A 21,720-nucleotide genomic window follows, 5' to 3' on the forward strand; every position below is an offset into this window, starting at 1 on the left:
GTGCTATGCGTGAATGTGGGGGGAGTCATCGGGGGGTGATCTGAGCCCCACGAGTCCTTCAGGTCTGGCACACTGGCCAATCAATAAATGGGCCTCAGTCAAGCGTGCTAGTTCAAACAAGGAGTCGGGCCAGCTGCAACTTCACAACTTCGCACGTTTGTGTGTGTGAGACTGTGTGTGTGTGTGTGTGTGTGAGGCAGTCGTAGAGTAGGAATAATGGCAGACAGACAACAATTGTAAACCAATTTTCTTCCCCCTTTGATTCTTTCCATTTCTTCGTCCGATATCTCAAATTTCTCCTTCTTATACTCCTCTTTTTTTCCTCCCAGCTTGCCCTTTCTCTCATTTTATTTCACTCATGCCGCTGTTTCTCATTTCTTTTTAGCTCTGGACAGCTTTCCTCTGTCTACTGCCAGCACTCTGTTTTGGAAATGTCAAAAAATCTCAGTCATACCAGGCAAGCTAATCTGCTAGCATGTTTTGGATGTGGGTTTCAGCAGTGTCGTTCTATGATTACCTTAAGGGAAAAAAAAATAAAAAATCTAATTTCCACATGTGCACAGATTTGCTGACTCCATACATCTAAACAAAACTGAGACATAGTGCATTAGTGAGCACATGACTTCATGTCCGGCTCCTGACTGTGTTTTGCTTTACAAGGAATTACATGTGAGCTCCCCGTGTAAATCAGATGACATAGTCTGGTCACTGCAGCTATCAGGATAGACTTCTCAGACATAGTTACTTTTTTTCTATTTCTTTATGAGCTAAAGGTCTACATCAATAGAGCCTTTCATAACATCTGGCAGTTTAAGCCAGTGCACATTTGCACTGTGGAGGTGGGGAACACGCCAGGTGTCCCCTGGAGGGACAATACCTCTGGTTTTGGAGAAAAACAACCAGTAAGATGGACAGCTCTTGGCGCAGAGGGAATATACTATACACTGAGTAACTTTCCAGTTTTAACTTCAGAAATGGCAAGACATGAAAACAAAAGCTGAAACAGACAGTCAAAGAAACATATAGAGCAGTCAAAGCTGGTGCCAACCCTCTGGTGCCCCTCAATGTGACTTAGGTAGCAGGCTATCATTCAGGCATTCAACCATGACGTTCCAAAGACAATAAAAACTCTGTGCCCTTCAAATCAGGACTTCAAACCCAACTCCCAATCAAACACCAAATCAAAAACCACATAATTGGTATCAATTAAGGCTGCGAGGAATGTGCTGCACTCCAGAGCAAACAGCCAGCAACCCTAACCACAACATCGAAGCGGATGTCTCGACACTTAACCAGCACACACACACACTTTTTATACTTGAATTATACGCAGCAAACCAGTCTTGAAGTCTTAACTTGCTGCTGACAGTATGGGACTTGGCTTGTTTGACTTGGTAGTGGGGGATGTCTTTACATTCTGTGAATTGGGGAATTATCCACATACACACACACACACACACACTCAACTATCCACTTAACACCGGTGTATTTTGTGGTGCCAGCGGGGAAGGGACGCGGACGTGCACGCTTTCACAGGCCTCCGCAGAAATTATACCCCCTTGCACCCTTAATCCATAACCTTCTGATATTTGCTTTCAGAAGAAATCCTTCTCATATTTGCAAATGTATGACTACAGAAAATAAACTGTGGCATCGATGATGTGCCCAGAGTTTAAAACCAAACACCCGCGGAGGAAATTAACGTGTTTGACTGACACTCACTTGGAGCCAGTTTTCTACCACAACACTGCTGGAGGTGTCTCCTCGCAGTTTAAACAATAATCTATGAAGACGATGAGGTGAGAAAAAATGATATAGTGCATTGTTATTTTACACAAGGGCAGGCTTGGGTATGAGGTTCCATGAGGGAGGCATGAAAGTGGTTCAGGAGATTCGGGGAACTGATTGTCCAGAGACAGGCACTCACGCACACTATTTTTGTAGATCTTGCATCATTTCAGCCGTTATGATAACAGTGTAAGCCCAAAGGTAATTGCTAAAATCTGAGAACATGGCTAAATTACTTCAACCAAGTCCAACAGGGTAAGAAAGAGGAGCAGGACGATAAGACAGGTTTTAAACAAGCCAAGGTAGATTGTCTAAACCGCTTTATTTGGAGGTAAAATCAACAGTAAGCTCACGCAAAGGAATAATCCCTCACTGCGCAGAAGACCCTCAAGTGGTTGCTACAACCTGCAAAGCAAGGGTCACATTGCATACAGGGCAAGCCAAGGTAGCGCTATTGCTAGCATGTTTATTGCCTGTTTTTGGCTGTGAGTTTGGCAATGTTGTTTTATACATCTTCATTATTACGACAATTGAAAATAAGGTTTTCTGTGTTATTACTACAGCAGCATTGAGCATTGTCCTCTTCATGATGATATTTCTACAATATACAATGAGAATATTCATCAAGGTATAGTATATTTTGGAGGAGCTGTCTGTATTTAGGGGCATTTAGGGGTTGGCTGTCTGTATTTAGTTTGTCTCTTTCATAGCCATTATTTTTTTGCATTGCTTACATTTGTATCACAGTGATGAGTTCCTGTAATTACATCATTGATTGGCTGGCCATGTTTCTTGCCCCATCTGACTTCTTTTTAGCAACATAGCCATCTTCTCAAGATCACAGCAATCAACTAGGTCAAGGGTGCCCGAACTTTTTTCCCTTAGATGGCCAAAACTGAAACTTGATGGTGGGCCATGGGCCTAAAACTATTATATTGTACTGTATTGTAAGGATGCAAAATGGTACTAGGATCCCATTTTACTTAATTGAATTGGCTTTTGTCTGTGTGCCAATGTCTCTGCCGCTCCATTTTTTTTCTTACCTCACTCATGGCAAACTGACTTTCTGTGTATTGACTGCACTGTGATTAAGATATTATTGTCCATTCAGCATACTGTAGTCAAGCTGATGTTGAGCTGATGAGTTTGAGCTACCACCTTCGAGCTAAGCAAACGGGTGCATCTAATCAGACTGATGTCAGCGGGCAACTGCATCCCCAAAGCTGGTAAAACACTATTTTGGAGTGTGCAAATCACCACCTGCAGATGAACCTTAATTGAAGTAGTTAACTACAGCGTTTGCTAAATGGGCAGCAACTGACTGCAGAACAGTCAACATCATGGAAGACTCAGGTCTAAGGGATGTCCTCAGGTTGGCGTGTTTTGACCAGTCATACCGTAAGCCTTACAGTTGCAGGGAAACAATAATTTCACGCATACAGCACCAGTATGAATCAGAGAAAACAACTAAACTGGAACTCCTAAAAAAGTGCAAATACAGTAGCATTAACCAGAGATCACTGGACATCAGTGATGGAAATTATCTCAAAGTAACTGCCAGGTAGGAAGGCCCACATTGTACTGCAAGGGGCATCAAGAACTCTTGCCATGTTCCCTGTTGAGATGACTTATGTGAGGCTGCTGTCTAAAACTTAAAGACCGAACATGCATTTAAGTAATATTAGCCTTCAACTAAAGACTGTGATGAAGGAAGTTGTACCACAACTCTAAACACATTGCCAGTTATTTCTTAGACCTTCCTTATTTTTCCCAAATTATATTTTCTAGTAAATAACTGGCAATAACTCATCCACACATTTTAGTACAAATCATTGTATATAACCTTAACACAATGAGTTGTTGATCCATAGTCAAAGAGTTAAGTTAATTTTGCTTTTATTTTTTGACAAAGTGGTGAACAATCATCAAATTAAAATCCCCACAAGCTTGAAACTGAGGCAAAACATACCAACAGCTTATATTATCAGTCACTGTGGGGTGAAATTACACAAGAAAAGCTCTCTCCTGCAAAATAACATATAAATATAAACTGGCAGTGTTTTCAGGTCTTGTAAAAGATCATCTAGTAGGCTGTCCAAGCAGCAGAAGTTTAACCGATCCTTTCCTTTACTCCTCTGTGGAGGAATAAGGGTCAAATTAAAAGATTGCCATATTACAGGGTGATGACCCGAGTTAACGGGCCCAGAGTTCTCAGAAAGAGAGACAAATGAAGCTAAAGTTACCAGGGGCTGACGTTAAGTTACACTCAAGAGCCCAAACCCTCGTTTCCCACGAGGGGACTTAAATGGTTCAGGCGGGATAAATGGTAGCCTCCCACCACCCCCACAAACGACGTATGTGCTCCAGGCATGATTTACACCAAAGCCATTGTTTAAAAAGCTTTCTAGGCCACAGTATAAAATGTTTTACCAGGACAGTGATTTTACGACCTGCAGCTGAAAGTCAACCACACTTCCCCGTCCCCCCCAAAAACCAGAGGATTAAAATAAAGATGTAATTCCTTGACAATCAGCTAAATCCAATTCAAGCCAGATGGGAGGTGAGCTGCAAAGCAGCTCCTCAAAGTTAGCAGTTGTACAACTAAAACATGCTATTAAATAGTCCTAATTTTCTTTATTTTTCTTTGTCTTTTGCATTAAAGTGTTAACATGTTCTTCCTTTCATGAACTACTTGACAGTGATTATTTATGATTATTAAATACTTGATATGGAAGGGTGGTCAACTGAAATGCTGGGTCTAAATTGATACAAGCAATATTTGGTTTCAGTATTTGGTGGTAAGCGGAAGATGACAGATTTACTGAGACATAAACACCTCTTTTGAGGATACTGTAGTCATGGTTGAGGTGGGAGGAAGAACATTGCTGCAAGCAAAGCCATTTAATGTGCTCAAGGGAAAGACAAACGCCAACTTGGCTTTTTCCGAACCCATCTCTGCTGGCATCCACTCCAGCAGACCTTCTGACTGTAACTCCCTGCAGCCCCACAGAGGAAGACATTTGTTCTGTCTGCATATTGGGCCCAGAACTTTTTACAACATGAATGAAAACAAAATGATTTGTTGCTCAGAATAGCAGCTGCATAATAAGCTCTTGTCAGCTTGCATAGGTCCGGAACATCAGGTGAGGTTGTGTTGGATGGCTTCATGGTGCTAGTTTAAACATTTAAAATAGCAAATATATTTTCCTACATCTGCTAGACCGGACAAAGAGTATAAAGCTAGGTTATCAATGCTATCAGTATATCATACATGAATGAAATTAATCTATAAACAGATTATTTTAGGGGGTTTGTATGAGCTAAGACCTATCTGCTTCCTTTATCAAAGTTATGAATCTACAGCCACAATACTGGCTCTGTGAGGCTGTGCAGTCGTTGGAATGCTTTGAGCTACTTTACTTTAGCGCATTAGCATGCAAGCATTTGCTGATTAGCACTGAACACTGCATACCTCGGAAGTCAGAAGTGGGAATGATGTCACACCCGAGTTGACCACATTTCAGTACAACAGAAAACAGAGATAGCAAAACCAGCTGTAGCCAGGTTAGCCATTGTTAGCAAAAAACAGTTAATAACAACCTATTACACTGTATTTTGCACGCCGTAGAATCATGTCCACAGATAGAAGTTGGACAGTCCTGTGTGTACAACTATTTCAGTGAGAAATAAATAAGATAAAAAATGCCAAGGAATAGTTTGTTTCTGCAGCTTTCACAGCTGTTGACGTGTGGAGTAGCCATATTGGATTCGGAGGTTGGGGTTGGTGCATGTGTTGGGAGAACTGGATACAGCATTGGTAGCAGGGCCCCGTTAATTCCTATGAGAGTTGCTCAGTGGTGCATGAAGAGAAAATGGTTCAACTGCAGTGTATAAAATAACCTGGATGATGCATTGTGCAGCCGCTAACTTGAATAGGGATAAAATGATTTAATCTTTCAGCTCTTCTAGACTATTGAAATGTTATCAGACTGAATGGATCAAATCCTGATAGTGAAACAAGTAATTTCACAGGGGTTGTGATGCTCAAAAAAATGTATCCACTGATTTACAACATCTCTTTCCCAATGTAAGACGATGGGAAAAAGTCTTTTTGGGCCGTAAGGCATCACCTGACAGAAATTGCAAGGCCACTTCGAAAGTTGGCTTCAAAGCTGTTTCTGGGTGCCTTCATTGGTGAGGTTCCTCCAACTTTTCAAGTCAGAAATCCGACTTCAAATAGGATTTGTCCTCTGGGGAGCAGGAATGTATGTATCAAATTTCATGGCAATCTATCCAATAGTTGTCAGGACATTTCACTAAAAAACATAAATATCAACCTCATGATGGTGCTAGAGAAAAATTGAGGGGATCAACAAGGTCAGTAGGATTTGTCCTCTGGGGAGCATGAATGTACAAATTATTATGGCAATCCATCCAATACTTGTTAATATTTTCTGTGTAGATCAAAGTGGTGGACCAAATGATCGATGGACTGACAGGGCCATTCATAAACAACCAGATTAACAATGACATCTCAGTGTGTTTTAAGGCAATGTTATTATTATTATTAATACTAAATGCAATTATTCTTGATAAGGAAGAGGTTAATTCCAGCAAAGACACATCTGCTTATTTTAAACAGCAACCAAAAATATACTCAAGCCACAATATCTTATAATAATTTACTGCACACTTTATAGTGACATTTTGAATAAGCCAGTAACCACAATCTGATCCCATCTGAGCAAATCTCTAAAACTCCCACAGCGCAGAGGAGGAATGGGGCACGTAATTAAGAATCAGCAGTGACATTTACTGCTTCCTGAAACTGCATTCATACGTTCTCGGCACCAAGCTTTTCCCATTAGCACATCCAGGAGAGCTCATATGTTTTAGCAGCTTTCTGGTGATTGCACAGGCTAACTCCATCAGGGTCCCACTACACCAACACTTCCCCCCCAAATGCCTCTCTTTAACCCAACCACGGCCACTGTGGCGTTTTAAAGAGGGAATGACAGGAGGGGATGGGTATAAATTAGCTATGTAAAGCCGCTGGAGTCGGCTAAACTGGCCCGCCAAGGTGGGCTGGAAGGAAACGGGGAGCGTGGGACCCACATCAAGATCTGGGCAGACACTAAGCACCACAGCTTATTTATGGACTCATAGCCAGTATCAAGCTCAAATGATCCCCTGTGCTTCAAAATGGAGACCATATTGCCATATCATCTGGATATTACAGCTTTCCGGAACATTTTTTTTCTAAAACTATACTTCATTTTCTAAAAACTATAACACAAATCAATAAAACTAGTTGACTTTAAAGGGACAGTATACCCCAAAATCAAAAATACATATTCCCTTTTATCTGTAGTGCAATTTATCAACTAGGTTGCTTTGGTATGAGTTGCAGAGTGTTGGAGATTTTAGCCGTCGAAATTTCTGCTGTCCCTCTAATATAAAAGGAACTAGATGGCACTCAGCTTGTGGTGCTCTAAGCGCCAAAAAACACTTCTGAAAAACTCAACGACAGAAATATCTTTCCAGAAATCATGACCCATTTACTCAAGATAATCCACAAACCCTGTTGTGAGCAGTTTCATGTGGGAACTATTTTCTTTCTACTGAACTAAACCTGCCAACCTTTTCACCGCTACTCATGGACAATAAGCTTGTACTTGTGAAAGCGCATGTTGTCAATATCAATGGTGTCCTCCACGGCTGAGCTGTAATGTTAGCTAGCTCAGTGATGCTAGGTGACCTAGCAGTAGTTGCTCTCCTTCTGTGTTTATCTTGAGACTACTGGTACAGCTCAGCACCGGGGAACAGTTGGTAAGAGTCCACCTGCACATGCACAGTGACCTGGCTAACTGTTAGCATCGCACAGCTAGGCTAACAATACTGAAAGACTATTAATGGGACGGAATTGTTTCACTCAGCGTGAGTTTGTTGGAACTGTTGAGTGCCACAATTTTGAATGTTAGCCGCGGCTGCTGTGTTAGCTCATGCTAACTGGGCGGACATTGAACTGACCAGGAGGACAGCAGCTCAAAGACAGTACTTCAGCACTGTGTCTAACCTTTGTAATGTAACGGCAGCAACAGAAAGTTTGCTAATTTTATCTTTAAATTTTGGTTTAAAAAGCTAATTGAAGCCTGTCTGTTTAATAAATGAACTCAAATTGCACTTGTTTTTCATTGTTTGCCAATTAATACTCCTATTCTTATATTAGATTTTTTTTGTCTATAATAATTTAATGCAGCTACTCGAGTATGGTAGCTTCTAAAAATGCCCATCACTGTGCTAGCATGGTAGCCATAACATTTCAACGCTATAACAACTATAAGGTGATAGCATGTTAGTTGTTGTGTTTTCAGCTTGTCCTCAAGTGGACAAAAAAATGTTAATGCAGCTTTAAACTTGCTAACTTTTAATTTGAAAATTAGTTATATAAATCATATATTATCTTTTCTGTAAGAATTATAAATGCTGTATGAATTTAAATGGCCAAGGTTATAAATATTCAAGGGCCTGTACTTCAAATGTGCCTGTGTTGTCCCTCAACCAGATACTGAAATATAACAACACTATGAAGAATAAAAGTGTACAGTCCAATAATAACTTGATTATATCACTTCCTTTACATAGTTAACACTGCTGAATGAATGTGTTTGTACATCCTCTATCTCCCGGTCCTGTGAAACTGAACAGAAGACATCACCGCTCCATCTGGGGCCGTTCACATTTGGCATGCGTCCTGGCCTTGTCATCCCTTTCCCCCCTAAACTCCTTCCTGTCTGAGTGACTAATTTGTTTTGGTTTCCTCATGCATTTCAAAATAAATCACTCTAAAGTTGGTATGCTCTTGAACTGCGCTTCTATCTGGTGACATAATGCTGCAAGTCAGTGGTGGCAGCAATTAGAACATAAGGGACTTGTAATCAGTAAATATAAATATCAGTAATTAACAGCTTGCTTCATTTTATCTGATGCTAAAAAGCCAAGGGTTAATTTATCGCTTGTGGACATTGTGTTCTTTCCAGATCAAAAACATCTGGGGAACAATAGAGATGTTAATATTCACCTTTTAGAGAGTGATTTTTTTGAATGTCCTGCTCTTACAGCACCAGGGATTCTGCTGATCTTGACAGGGACTAAAACTTGTCACAGCTTAAAGCTCTTGAGTAGGCAGCACTTTTGATTGGTGGGGTAATGATTGAATAGTTCAGCCACTGTGACGGCAATCAAAGTTTGGATTATGACCAAACCTGTCCTCTTAACAGCTCTTAACGGGTTACGACAGGTCTCTGGCTCGTTGGAACATTACTTTACGTTTTTCTTTGTTAAGAAGTTTGATAACTTAATCCCCCGCTTAAAAGGATGACCACGTTTGCTTTGCTCCAAGGTATTAAGAAGTAGTTTCTGTGACTTTTGATGAGTACAAACCTTGGACGGCTTGTTCAGGAGGCTGTCTGGGAAATTATGAACTATGATGAAGAAATATTGCAGCCGTTTGCAGTAATCAACGCTGTGAAACCAAAGATTTTTGGCTGCAGTAGGCTCCATCAGGATTGCAGAACTGTAAATATGACATCCACGGTCATGTCAGGATCCATACAGTTACTAGGAGGAAGGAGAAAATGGAAAGGATGCAAGTGCAAAAAATGCGAATGAAATGGAAAACCTAGATAAATTCAAAACATTTCAAAACATTGAAAATGTTGTAATTATCTACTTGAAGCAAACAGCTAATTAAATAAAAATGACAACGCCAAGAGACACAGAACCAACATCCTGACTAATTACTGCATTCATGTCATGAGAGTTCAAGGAAAATGAACTTCAAAGCTGTAAAACAGGTCTTCTTGAACTGCAGACATGAAACAGGCACACTCGTTAACCTCTTTCATAATTGCAAAACGAGACACAACAGTTCAACAGCAATTTTTCGGGCAGAGACACCAAGCAGCAACTCCAAATAAAAAAGGCACCTGGTTTGTCTCAGCAGCTTATTATTCATGATGTGAGAAAGTGGAGTATTTACACTCAAAGAGAGTTGAAGCTTTTGTAGCCACAAAAAGACGTGTCTGATCTCCTGTATGTGCTACACGCAGCTAAGGTTTCAGTTTTTAACCCTGAAATTGAGTCACATCGGTAACATGTGTTTTTCATTTGTCGAAAATGTATTGTGTGTTGTCTTTGGCTCTGGGACGATCAGAGAAAGTGATAGTAATATGATAAAGGTGGTCAAAGGAGGCTTTAACCCTTGGAGCGTCCTCTGAAATGTGACATTTTTCACTGGGTTAAATAATGATGCAATAACGAGGAAAGCAAAGGGGCGTGTGTACCTCAGTTCCTTGTTATGACCTGTGCCTGACCTACAAATATGGAAACAATTAAAGCAAAATAGATGACACCTCCAGCACATTGTTCCAAGTCCCTTTGAGGAACACAGAAATTCACTGAATCTTTTACATGCATGCTATTAGGTTTTCAGCAAAACACTGCTCAAGCAATTACTCATTTTCAGATGAAGGCTTGTTTCAAGCTGAAACATGTTGGCTTTTATCATCATTGTTCTAATATGAACTAGGCAGTTTAAAGTGTCTCCGCTCCTTGTTGCTGATTGTCCTGATCTCTTGGGTTCAAACAAAAATGTCCACAGTTTTAAAGCCCAAGCTTTAGGGATGTCAGCGGTTAAACATTAATTGGTTAATTGCAGAAAATATTTTTGACTGGTTACACATGTCGGTCTTTAGGTTAACTTTGATACTCTTCAGTTTACTGCACTGTGCACCACCTGGGTCAAGTGGTAGCTAGCTAGCGGTGGTGCTCATTTTGCGATTACCACTGGTAATGCTGTCCTGACCCAACAGGACCCCAGCAAACCTCCAGTCTCCCCAAGTGAGCAAATCCCATTTTAGCATTGTTAACTATGTTATCACTGTTAGCAGTGTCAGCATGGCTAGTGGTGCTAACATAATTAACATTGCTAAAGTGGTTTTACGACTCAAAATAAAGCCGCCCTCTCACTCCGGTTACCTGGGAAAGGAAAGAAGGGTGGCCACCATGTTTCCGCAGCACCGCCACCCGACCACCAGCGCAACTAACTAGCTCCATCCTGACCCAGGTGGTGTGCAGCGCAGAGCAGCCAAAGCTAGCTAACCAGTGGAGACTGGAGGTCAGGCAGTGGGCACCATGTTTCGTCATGTTAATAAGGCTGTCTGTCTGTCTGTCTGTCAGTGAAGCAAACAGAAAATATAATAAAAGGCAAATCATTTATAACACAAACCTGTAATGTTTCTTTTTAAAAATGTGTAGAACAGATTTGGACTTACAGAAAAAAACTGAGATCAAAAAAAATCTGCACAAATTGCAACAACACACAACTACTCAAAGAAATAGCTTTTGTAAATGTCTGAGATTCAACACAGAAAAATGGCTGCAAAACGCAAATTTCCTACACTGTATGTGGCACTGAAGTTACACATGTACACACACATTTCAGTTACAAATTTGGCCCTCATTTTGGCTATAAAAGCGGGGCCAAAAAAACTAACCAGTGATAAAATATGGGCACAAATTTACTTAAAATTCAAATTCATCTTATAGGACTAAAAATTTAAAATCTTTAAAAAATCACAGGTTTACAAAGATTGAAACCAGAGGCTCTGGTATTGTCTCTAAACACCACTTCACAAGTGCAAAATCTTTTTGACCCTTACAGGATTGAGACATGACATAAGTTCTTATGCAATACACCTCTCTGTCCATAACTTGCCATGGTGCTGGGAGTGCTGACAGCTCTTTCAAGCAGCCTCTCTTCAACACATTGACTGGGCTTTGTCCTGCAGCACCCACATTTTGAGAGAGGAAACAATCCATCAGCCTGCCACGGTGCAGCTCTGCAATCAAGCATTCCTCACCCATATGTTTCTGTAATCAGCTGAGAAACACGTAGAAGATGCAACTGAACTGAGAAACACCACATGGAGGATGATGTCATTTATCCATTAGGATGTGTGAAGTTAGACGAATATATCATGAGGTGATCATCATTTCATTTGGCTTACTTCAGTGCTCTTTGTTGGCACAGAAAGAAAAAAAAGAGAATGACAGACAGATACTGAATGACATCCTGAACATGAGTGAGGAACAAAGAGTGGAAAAAGAGCACTTATAGTGACTCATTGGAACCATACACACTTCCATTTCATCTGCATTTTCTCTCTTTTGAAGACTGTCACTCCATCAAGTCTTCTTTTCCCTTTCCATCCGTCTTGTGTAAAATTTACTGGATAGCGTTTCAGCTGAGCCTGTCGAGACCCATTGAGCAGATCCCAGATCTACATGGAAAAGAGCACTCACACGCCTGCCGTCCTGCCCTTCTTTTCCAAAACCACTGGCATATCAAATACAAGGCGCTCACTAGTAGGTCAACAAGGAAATATGGCCCACGGGACACATATTATGGTTTTTCACCAAAGCCTCAAGATAAACACGACCCAAAAAATACCCATCCTTCCTTCCAAATTTCCCCTCAAACTCCTGCCCGACAGTGAAGAGGAGCTTTAAAGCTACTATTTGCCATGGGAAAAAACCCCCAGGACATTTGGGCTGTTGTACCAACGCAATGCCAAGTTTGGGGAAACTCAGAATCCAAGAAGTTTCACCACAAGATAATAGCAAATAAAAATTGCTGACATCACCTCTCTGTATGTAACCAGAGGCGAAACAGGAGTGGAGGACCAATGGTGCCAACTGAATGCTGTAGTGAGAACTGTGTCGATTATCATTGTAGATTACTTTGTGATTATTTTAACTGTATTAACATCGTTAGTGTGATGTTATACCTGTTGGTGGTGTTTAGAGCAACTATAATGTTGTTGGGAAAACCCCCACTCTCTGAGTCTCGATGTCTGAGTGACTCATTGACATTGAGCGACTCGTGTTTTTTTTAGACCGCCACTTTACTGTTTCAGTGCACTCTCACCCTACTCATTCCACTGTTTTTGGCCGCAGCGGGCAGCTGTATTCAGCAAGAAACGCTCGCAACACTTAATACTACATGCCCAGCACTTAAAAGTCTAGTATGTAGGATTAAGTGGCATTAAGCTGTGAGGTTGCAGATTGCAACCAACCGAAACTTTCTCCTTGTGTCAAAAGTGAGGCCGATGCAAAAACACTAATGACCCTATCTAGAGCCAGTTTTTGGTTTGTCCACTCTGGTCTACTGTACTGAAACAAAATGGCAGACTCCGTGGAAGAGGACCATAGATGTATCAAGAGAACTGGATACAGAGTCAGAGGCAGGTCCCTATTCATTCCTAAAAAGTCGCCCAAAAGTTTGTCTTTGGTGCATAAAGCCACCCAGGTCTTAAGCTCTGCTACCACATCATGGGACGCGTAGTGCAGGTGCACTAGAGACTTCCTGTTTAGCTGTCCACTGACTTGTATGGGTATAAAATGATTTAATCCTGCAGCTCTGCAAGACTTTTGAAATGTTATCAGACCAAACGGATCAAATCCTGATTCAACGCTAAAAAATGTGTCCACTGATTTACAGATGCCTCTTTCAGAATGTACGTCCATAGGTACAAGTCATTTTGGACCTCTTGGCAACATGTGACGGACTTGGAAGTTGTAACTGTCAAATTGGCTTTGAAGACCGGTGCTGTTCCTGGGGGCTTGAAGAGGACCCACTCCGTATGCAGATATAAACGGTTCATTCTAAGGAAACAAAAACACACTGATTCTTGTTTTCAGGTCATTATACACAAAAAACCCCCACAGTATTCCATTTCTGCCAAAATATCCCCCTAAATCCCACACACTGGACCTTTACCGGTTGACAGACAAAGTTAGCTACTAGCTGGTGAATATAATGGAACATTTCGCAGCTACAGAGCTACATATTTCCTTCAGAAGTTGGTGGAGACCAAAAACAGAGCTAAAAAAAAGTGCAAATTGGAATCAGGCGGCCGTAAACATGACTCCAAATCAGTGATAATGTTGCTCTATCTGGTGGATGCATCAAGACTTTGTAACAAGTTCACCAAATCCACTCAAAAGTTGATAACATGTCAATGCAGTGTTCACAGCTTGTTTCTGCTGCCCACAAGTGCCCAAAAAGTCTGTTAAATCTGCTGTTTAGTGAGGAGTTTTATGATGTGGCCAACTTGAAGGTTTGTGGGTAGTGATTGCACAGGGAAATATTAAATTATCCATGATATGGAGTTATAGGATTTGTGCAATGATGATAGGTTGCTGCTTGTTATGGGAGCATGTATCTGAGGGTATTGTGGGTAATGTGTTTGTGGGTGTAAGAGAGAGAGTTACAGAGACAGAGAGAGAAGATGAATAAGAAAGAGCTGAGAGCTGTGTGCATCTGTATGCAATATCTAGACTGTGCACATCAGCATGCCAAGTAATACATCATTTCCTTAAATACACTCTGAGAAAAGTTTATATTGCAAAAGTCACGCCTTGGGCTATGTTCCTTTACAGTTCTGTTGAAATGTGGAAATCACATCTAGTCTCTCTTTCACAGTTTACAAAACAAAACTGCCAAAGCGCACGCTTGTGAAAAGAAACCTCATGTGTCCTCCTTAAAGGTTAATGTGGAGCCAAAGCTTGCCCAGGTGATGGAGAGGGAGAGGAAACATTTGGATGCATGACTGAAGAGTAACCACACAGGAAGAGAGCTGCAATGGATCAGTGCACCCCCTTCCCATCCCGCTCCCACATAAAAACCCCTCTACCCTGTTTTCACAGGAGCTTTTGGGCTTACAGCTGTCTAAATATGCTACCGTAGCGAACTCTCTACTAGTGAGGTGTTTGCAGTGTTGTACAGGCAGTGGCTGCTCAGACAATAAAACTAAACAGCAGGAAAGGAGAGAAAAGAAAAAGAAAATCCATGAACATGTTGGTCATAGTAACACCCAGCACTACTTTTTCTATTGTGACTTCTAATTGAAACTATTGTCAGTGGTTCCTTGTTTATTTCAAAGTCCAAGAACGAATAAGAAAAGGGACAGATACAGGGAAAATGCTCTGCTGCTGCATGTATCTGTAAAATGAGATGTGCAACTTTATTATGGGTGACAGCATTGTCATAAAAAAAGAGAAAGCAGGCACCAACTTCTCTACACCTGAAATATTTTCTTGTTGAAGTCTTTACAGCTCAAGAGCAGCATCTTGTGTCTGAGAGACAAAACTACAAGTCCCTTTATTTGCAAGGATACTCGACAGGTTGTTATGGACAGGCCCGTGTTTATTAACCCACTTGTGCCCAAAGTATATAGTTAGTATGATAAGGAAAAATGCCACAACATATGTGATACCCTGAGGAAGACCTTTTAGGTCAAAACGCATCGATGATCAAAAGAAGAAGAAGAAAAAGAAGAAGAGTATATACTTTTTTAATCCCCGAGGGCAAATTCATTTTTTTCCCCTCTCTGTTTGTCAAATACACACAGGTCCGAAATACATACACATGCACAAACAGGACCTATACATGCATTAAATGGCACCTTTCCAGCTACCGGTCCATAATCCATATTTGGTCCAGACAGGAACTTGAGCCAGCAACCCTCTGGTTCCCAGCCCAAGTCCTTATGGATTGAGCTACTGCTGCCCTAAATCATGAATTAATAAAGGGTTTTTAACTTCAATGCTTTAGATGCTTTTCATACTGCCAACACCACCATGGACCTCCATTACTCGTAAACTGGACAGTCATTGTGTTTTATTCTTATGCCACCACTTGCCTTATCCTTGAAGAGGCACCTGATTTTTTACTTTAACATGACCAAGTTTCTTGACCCAGTACTCCCTGTTTGTCTACACGCCACAACATTTATCCTGATTGTTCTAAAGTCTTGAAATCTGGTATGCACATACTTTGGGCAAGAGTACACAGGATGTCTACAGGTATCAGACAGTTGAATTTAATGCTTTTAAAGGCCCGTTCAAGACACCTTTTAACCAAATTTAGGGCAGATATTTGGACAAATCATGTTTTACTTATTTAAGCATTGCAGGTAAGCATTGCAGGAAGTAGCATATATGTGGTTTTGTGCAGAGGGAAGTGTTATGTAGGAATATGGTTATTAGAGTAAGTTAAGTCAATCTACATTTTGCCAATGTGAGTACAAGTATGAAGTAAAATGACAGTATTATAGTTTTTTTGTTTTTTTAAGATTTGTAACATTAGAAATGTGGATTTTACATAGAAAGGCTTCACTCATTTTCACAAAATGAAATTGGATTAAATGTTTGTTTTTTTAATTGGGGAAAAATGCTAACATTGATATGAATAATGAATATAATTATGATCTCTTCCTATTTTACACTTCATGGATGGGAATCGAGAAACAGTTCTTGTTGAGAACCGCTTTGAAATTGTCCAATCTACTGGAATCTTATGGTTCTGAGTTTATCAGTTTCTTTCATGAATCAGCATGTTTTTCTGACAGTTGCATACTGCAACAATGACGTCAAACTCATCCGTCTAAGGTGCTGTAAACTTGCAACAAGAAGGAGTCATGTTGGAGAGGAAGAAACAGTCCAAAGTGTGGACAAAGATGACAACAGTGCTGCTTGTAACGTCTGTAAAATGATCATTTCAAGTATGAGTGGAAACACCAGCAATATGCTGAAACATCTTTCTGTGCTACATGAGCTTTAAGTCCAGGAATACTATGTATTTGACACTCTGCACACGAGTGCTACTGCTTCACAACCAAACATGCTGTCCGTTACCGAGGGTCCTATGGTAGTACTGATGCTGTAAACCTGCATGGGTGTACTTTTTTTCCCACACAGAAAATTGATCAGGACTAATAGAATCCATAAGGGATCGGACAGATGAGCAGAATCAAAAATGTCACTCATCAATAGAATCGTATCAGTTCCCATCCCTATCTTTCATGTTCAGGTCAGGTACCAAATACTTGATCACATTTCTTGTAGATTCTGAAATACAGCAATGTTTTTATCATACCATATTTAGTCTTCGGCCACATGGAACTACTGTTTTTTTTTCCAAAGATACAATGGACTATGTAAAGAAAATACAGTAGTCCCATGTGCCCAAAGGCTAGATACAGTATGATAAGAAAAACTCACTTTTCAGCCAAAAGGTTTGACCACCAATTTTGAAAATGTCTTCACATTTGTGCTGAGTCAAGCCCAGAGAACACTTCCACCAAAGGAAATTCAATTAGCAGCACAGACCAATAAATATTCATTATTAATATATTGCAGGAGCCGGGTTTCTAGAAAAACTCTTGCGAAAAGAGCACAAATCTCGGGGCTCTGAATATCAGTTTCAATTCCCACTTGCATTGGACTCATACACACACACGCACACTCACACAGAGTCCATGGGAGGTGCACCGGCAGAAGGACGAGGTTGGTCTAGAGTGTTTGGGGTGGTCTGAGCCCTCTCAAGTGTGGCAGAGGTTTACATAAACCCATAGCTTCTGGCATCAGACACAAAATGAGAGGGTGTTAAAATAAATCCTCTCTCCCACCCATAGACCGCGCTGACATATCCATACATCAAACATGCATGTACACATTTTAAATCATTAGCAGGTATGGCAAAGGCAAACACTTTCCTCCTGTTTTGCTATCGTCATCAAATTCTTACAAACATAGATGTAAGGACATACACAAACAAGATGTGAAAAGAAAAGCAGTTAGCGGGGCCCCTGTTCGAGTGCTTGTGTGTGTGTTTGAGTGTGTATGCCAGACAGGAGCCACAGTCTGAGCTCATCTAGGAGGGCTTCACTCTTCGCCTCCCTCTAATTGGTGTCTATTGCAGCGTGCCGCCATGCAATTGAGGGCAAAACAGCGCCAGGCCTTAAAATCTCTCGCTCGTCCCCACCTCCACCTCCCACCCATCACTCCATCATCTATGGCAACCCAGTGAGAGATGGAGTAGAAGAGCAGCTCCTCTACAGTACCTCATCCCCCTATCATTATCCCAGTGAGGTCATTGAGAAAAGCTGATTGTGAGAAATGCTGCTCGTTTGCTTGCGGTTCAACCTGTAAAACCCAAGGCGCCACAAATCATAACCTAACTGTATACAGTACATTCTTCACTTTGGAAATAAAACTGTGCTTAATATTTGAGGGGTCAGTAGGAATGAGCTGAAAAAGATGTTTCTCCTTTTTTTTTTTTTTTTAAAAGTGATTTTTTTCATCTCTAAGTGAATAGAGATGAGCTCTTGTTGCTATATTAATGATTTCTTCAGTGATCAAGTGATTGATGGCTTTATATTGTTACCACAGACATTCACATTTGGCTCCACAGCGATGTGAAGATTAATATCATAAATCATGGACAGACTATCTTCACAGACACACCGTATAACAACACCATGCAGACGTTTCATCGGGGGACAACGCAACACGAATAGTTGTCTTTAGTCAACTAACACCCTGGCTCCCGGCCCGAGGCCTCCAGGCAATGTTATCATCGCGGGACCTTCACCGGGCTCATAAATCTGGAAGCTTCAATGCTCCACTGGGTCACCTTTCATTGTGATTTGGGTCGGGGTTCAGAAAAAAAAAAGCTGGGGAAAAGGAATCCGGGAAGTTTGCACGCATGTTGTGGGAGGATGCTCATCCTTTAAAGCACCAGATGCTGGTCGACACAGGACTTAAGATAGGTGCTTTCTTTTTTTTGTAAAAGGTTCATATCTATCTCTACTTTTGACTCCTCAATAGATCTCAAATGTCTGCTGTTTGATTGAAAAAGAAAAACAGAACATAACAAGCAAAGGTATGGTGAAACTTAGCCCAAAGCTAAGAGTTTTACCATTTCATAAAGCTGTTTGGGGAAAAAAACACACGCACATGCTTAAATCCTGATCCCTTAAAATCGCTTTGGCATTACACATGGGCTTTTACGACTTTTGCTGTGCTTAAAATATCAGCTTCTCCAAATACAGTGTCCGGTGCGTGCATCTGGGAAGCATCTTTGGAATTAATACCATGCTGCTGCCGGATGGATAGAAAAGGCCCCGTGTCTCGAAGCCTCCGTGGTTTCTACGCTCATGTTCGACTCGGAGAATGGGCCGTGCTCACAATCAGCCCAGGAGCATTTGCAAACCTCATGCATCAGCACTCAGAAGCAAGACCAATTAAGCCGCAACCACAGCGGAGTTTGTTGTACAACGGAGAGGGTAACATGCATCTGTGGGAGACCACAAGGCCGTGTCATCTAAAACAAGCTGCCTCTGTTTATATGAGATGTTTATAATAAAGGCATATTACTGATTAAGAGACACTGAATATCCTTCATACGCATCATGTGCATTCATCATCTGCTGGGAATTGTGCCACTGTGCAGGTCATCATTAACTAAAACTTTCCTTTGGATGCTTTGACTTTGTTTGGCAGAGGTCTTTGTGTACTTTGAAATTTGTTAGAACATCTGTATTTTGTAATCAAACAACACAAACTGGCTGAAGGGTAACTTTGATTTAACCTGGATCCTATTTTCACATATTTTTGTATCTAAGTGACAAATGGAGACAACAGTTTTTGAGAGAGAAGCAAAACAGGCTGCAATGTAATGTTAACAGGCATCTGTGCATTGTTAATGTACCGCCATTAAAAGTTTTTGCCAGATAGTTATTTTAAGTGTCTGACAACTTACAGTGAGGGTCCCCACAAATAAAAACCTTTTGGTAAAACAGCAAGATCCTTTTTGTTTAACCAGAAACAGCCCTGACATTGTCTTCGCCAAACCCACCAGACTCCATTTAAATAAACACGAATTTTGTCATCGTAAAACACACTTCATTCTAAGTCGATAAAAACAAACAGACAAATAAAAAAGCCTCACAAAAACTGTCCTCTTTGTCTCCTCACTGTTCCAACAATCCCCAGCTCTGGTTTGGTTGAAAGAAACCCTTAAGAACACCAAGATAGACATGGAAATATGCTGGCTCTATACATGCTAAAATTAGTGTTAATTTAAATGGAGTCTGGTTGTTTTGCTGATCGCTATTTTGGGGTTGTTTCTGGTAAAACAAAAATAATCCTACTCTATAAAAAAGCTCTATCTTTGTAGGGATCCTTTCAATAATGTTTTCAGAAACGTATGTTAACAATCTGAGCCTGTCAGTAGCAAAAACAAGCACTTTTAGTGGATGTAAATTGATGGTGCACAAATGCCCCAATAGTTTACACTGCAGCTTGTTTTAATGCTGCCTGACTCAGAACTCTCTCTCTCAATATTGGGCCTATTCCAAAAAATTGTTTTTCCCACTGGTCACTTAGACATAATGGAATAAATAGGGTCCAGGCTGGAAAAATACCTAACTTACCCTTTAATTAGCCGTAAATCACATCTCCTTTAAAATCTTTTAAATAGGCCTTCATTTGCACTTGTGGTAAAGCCAACTTGTATTTGGCTAACCCACCAGGAGAATTTTTTTTCAGACATTTGTTCGATAAAAACGTGTAAAATCCACTGATACTTCTACATTAAAACTGTTTCATAACATTTCTCCAGAGGTCTCACTCATCTACAGACAAGCAAGATGTGTGAGAGTCTCAATCTTAAAAAAAAAAACAAAAAAAAAACAAAGCTACCAGTGATGCAGAGTTAAGCACCAGCCAAGGACCACAAAATTCTTCAGGAATACCATGCTTTATGCCCTGCAGAAGATTAGTGTGTGTAAGTGTGTGTGAACATGAGACAACATGAGAGTGAATCAGAGACTCACATGAATCTTTACCGTCAACCTAAAGAGATCCTTAAATTACACTAATTTGAAGTCAAAGGCTTACCTCCGTGTTGTATAAAGATTTGGTGTAAGTATGCCTTCTTGTGTTGCAAGCGCTGTTCACTTTTCAGCTTGGAAGAGTGTCAGGGTCATTTTTCAATTTTGTGGTTTGTGAACAGATTATACTTTCTCTCCCAGGGCTCCCTGAGAGCGAAAACTGTCTGTGAGTGTGTGCAGAAGGGTGTGAGCTTGCATGTGTGTGCCTTTGTGGGCCCGCTGTTAGACTACACACACACACACACACATACACACATACACGTCATGGTCTTGATTTGCTCATGTTTACGCTCAGAGTATTACACCAGTTTGCAGTGATGGGTTCTCAGCATGCACCAGAGAGGAGACCACCACGTTCTCACTGTGCGGATCAAAACCTTCTTTCAATAGGCTGTAAGTCCTGCGCAACCAGAGATGTCGAGTTAAGCGCCGGACTATAAAGGTCTTAAAGTCTTTCAAGAATACACAACTTACAGACAGACAAGCTGCACTGTTTTATGTCCTGCAGAAGAACAAGGTTTAAATTACTTTTTGGAAACAAAGCGTTTGCTGTCATCCAAAACGACTTTTACTGAAAAGCTGAAAAAATGCCTTGTTGGACAAATGTTGAAAATGTAGAGCCTTTTTATGAATCTGCTGCTTGACTGTGACATCTCAGGCTGAGTCGCTGCAATGTGGGTTGTATCTAACGTAACAAAAATATAAATTACAAGCATGATGGGACCACAAAATCTATTATGTAGTTATAATAATCCTCTCATTTTTGCTACAATGGGATAATGTTTCGGATAGCGTGTGAGAGGCATCGAGAAGTAGTGAGAGGGAACTTTATTTTCTAAGATGATGCTGTTTTGAGTTATTTTCCCACATAAATCATTTGGTGTTACACACTATCCTTGCATAACTGCTGAACTTCACAAATGTATTCGTTATTGATTAATTTGTGGATTATTTTGTCAAGGAATTGTTTGGCCTACGAAATGTAAAAACCCCTATCCTAGCTTCCATGAGCCTAAAATGCCTTTAAAATGGCTTATCTTGTCTAACCTAGAGTTCAAAACCTGAAGATATTTAATGCTACTATCATATATGCCAAAAAAATGCAGCAAATCCACACATCTGACAAGTTAGA

The 21,720-nt window shown here is 40.7% G+C and overlaps 1 protein-coding gene across 5 annotated transcripts in view; it reads right to left on the bottom strand.

The window, feature by feature from the left end:
- LOC117246050 (ADAMTS-like protein 1) overlaps window positions 1-21,720 on the bottom strand; it is a 124,411-nt gene that overhangs the window by 41,642 nt on the left and 61,049 nt on the right. The window lies entirely within an intron of this gene.

Source organism: Epinephelus lanceolatus, chromosome 22 (genome assembly GCF_041903045.1).
Source record: "Epinephelus lanceolatus isolate andai-2023 chromosome 22, ASM4190304v1, whole genome shotgun sequence".
In the NCBI taxonomy this organism is placed as follows: domain Eukaryota; kingdom Metazoa; phylum Chordata; class Actinopteri; order Perciformes; family Serranidae; genus Epinephelus; species Epinephelus lanceolatus.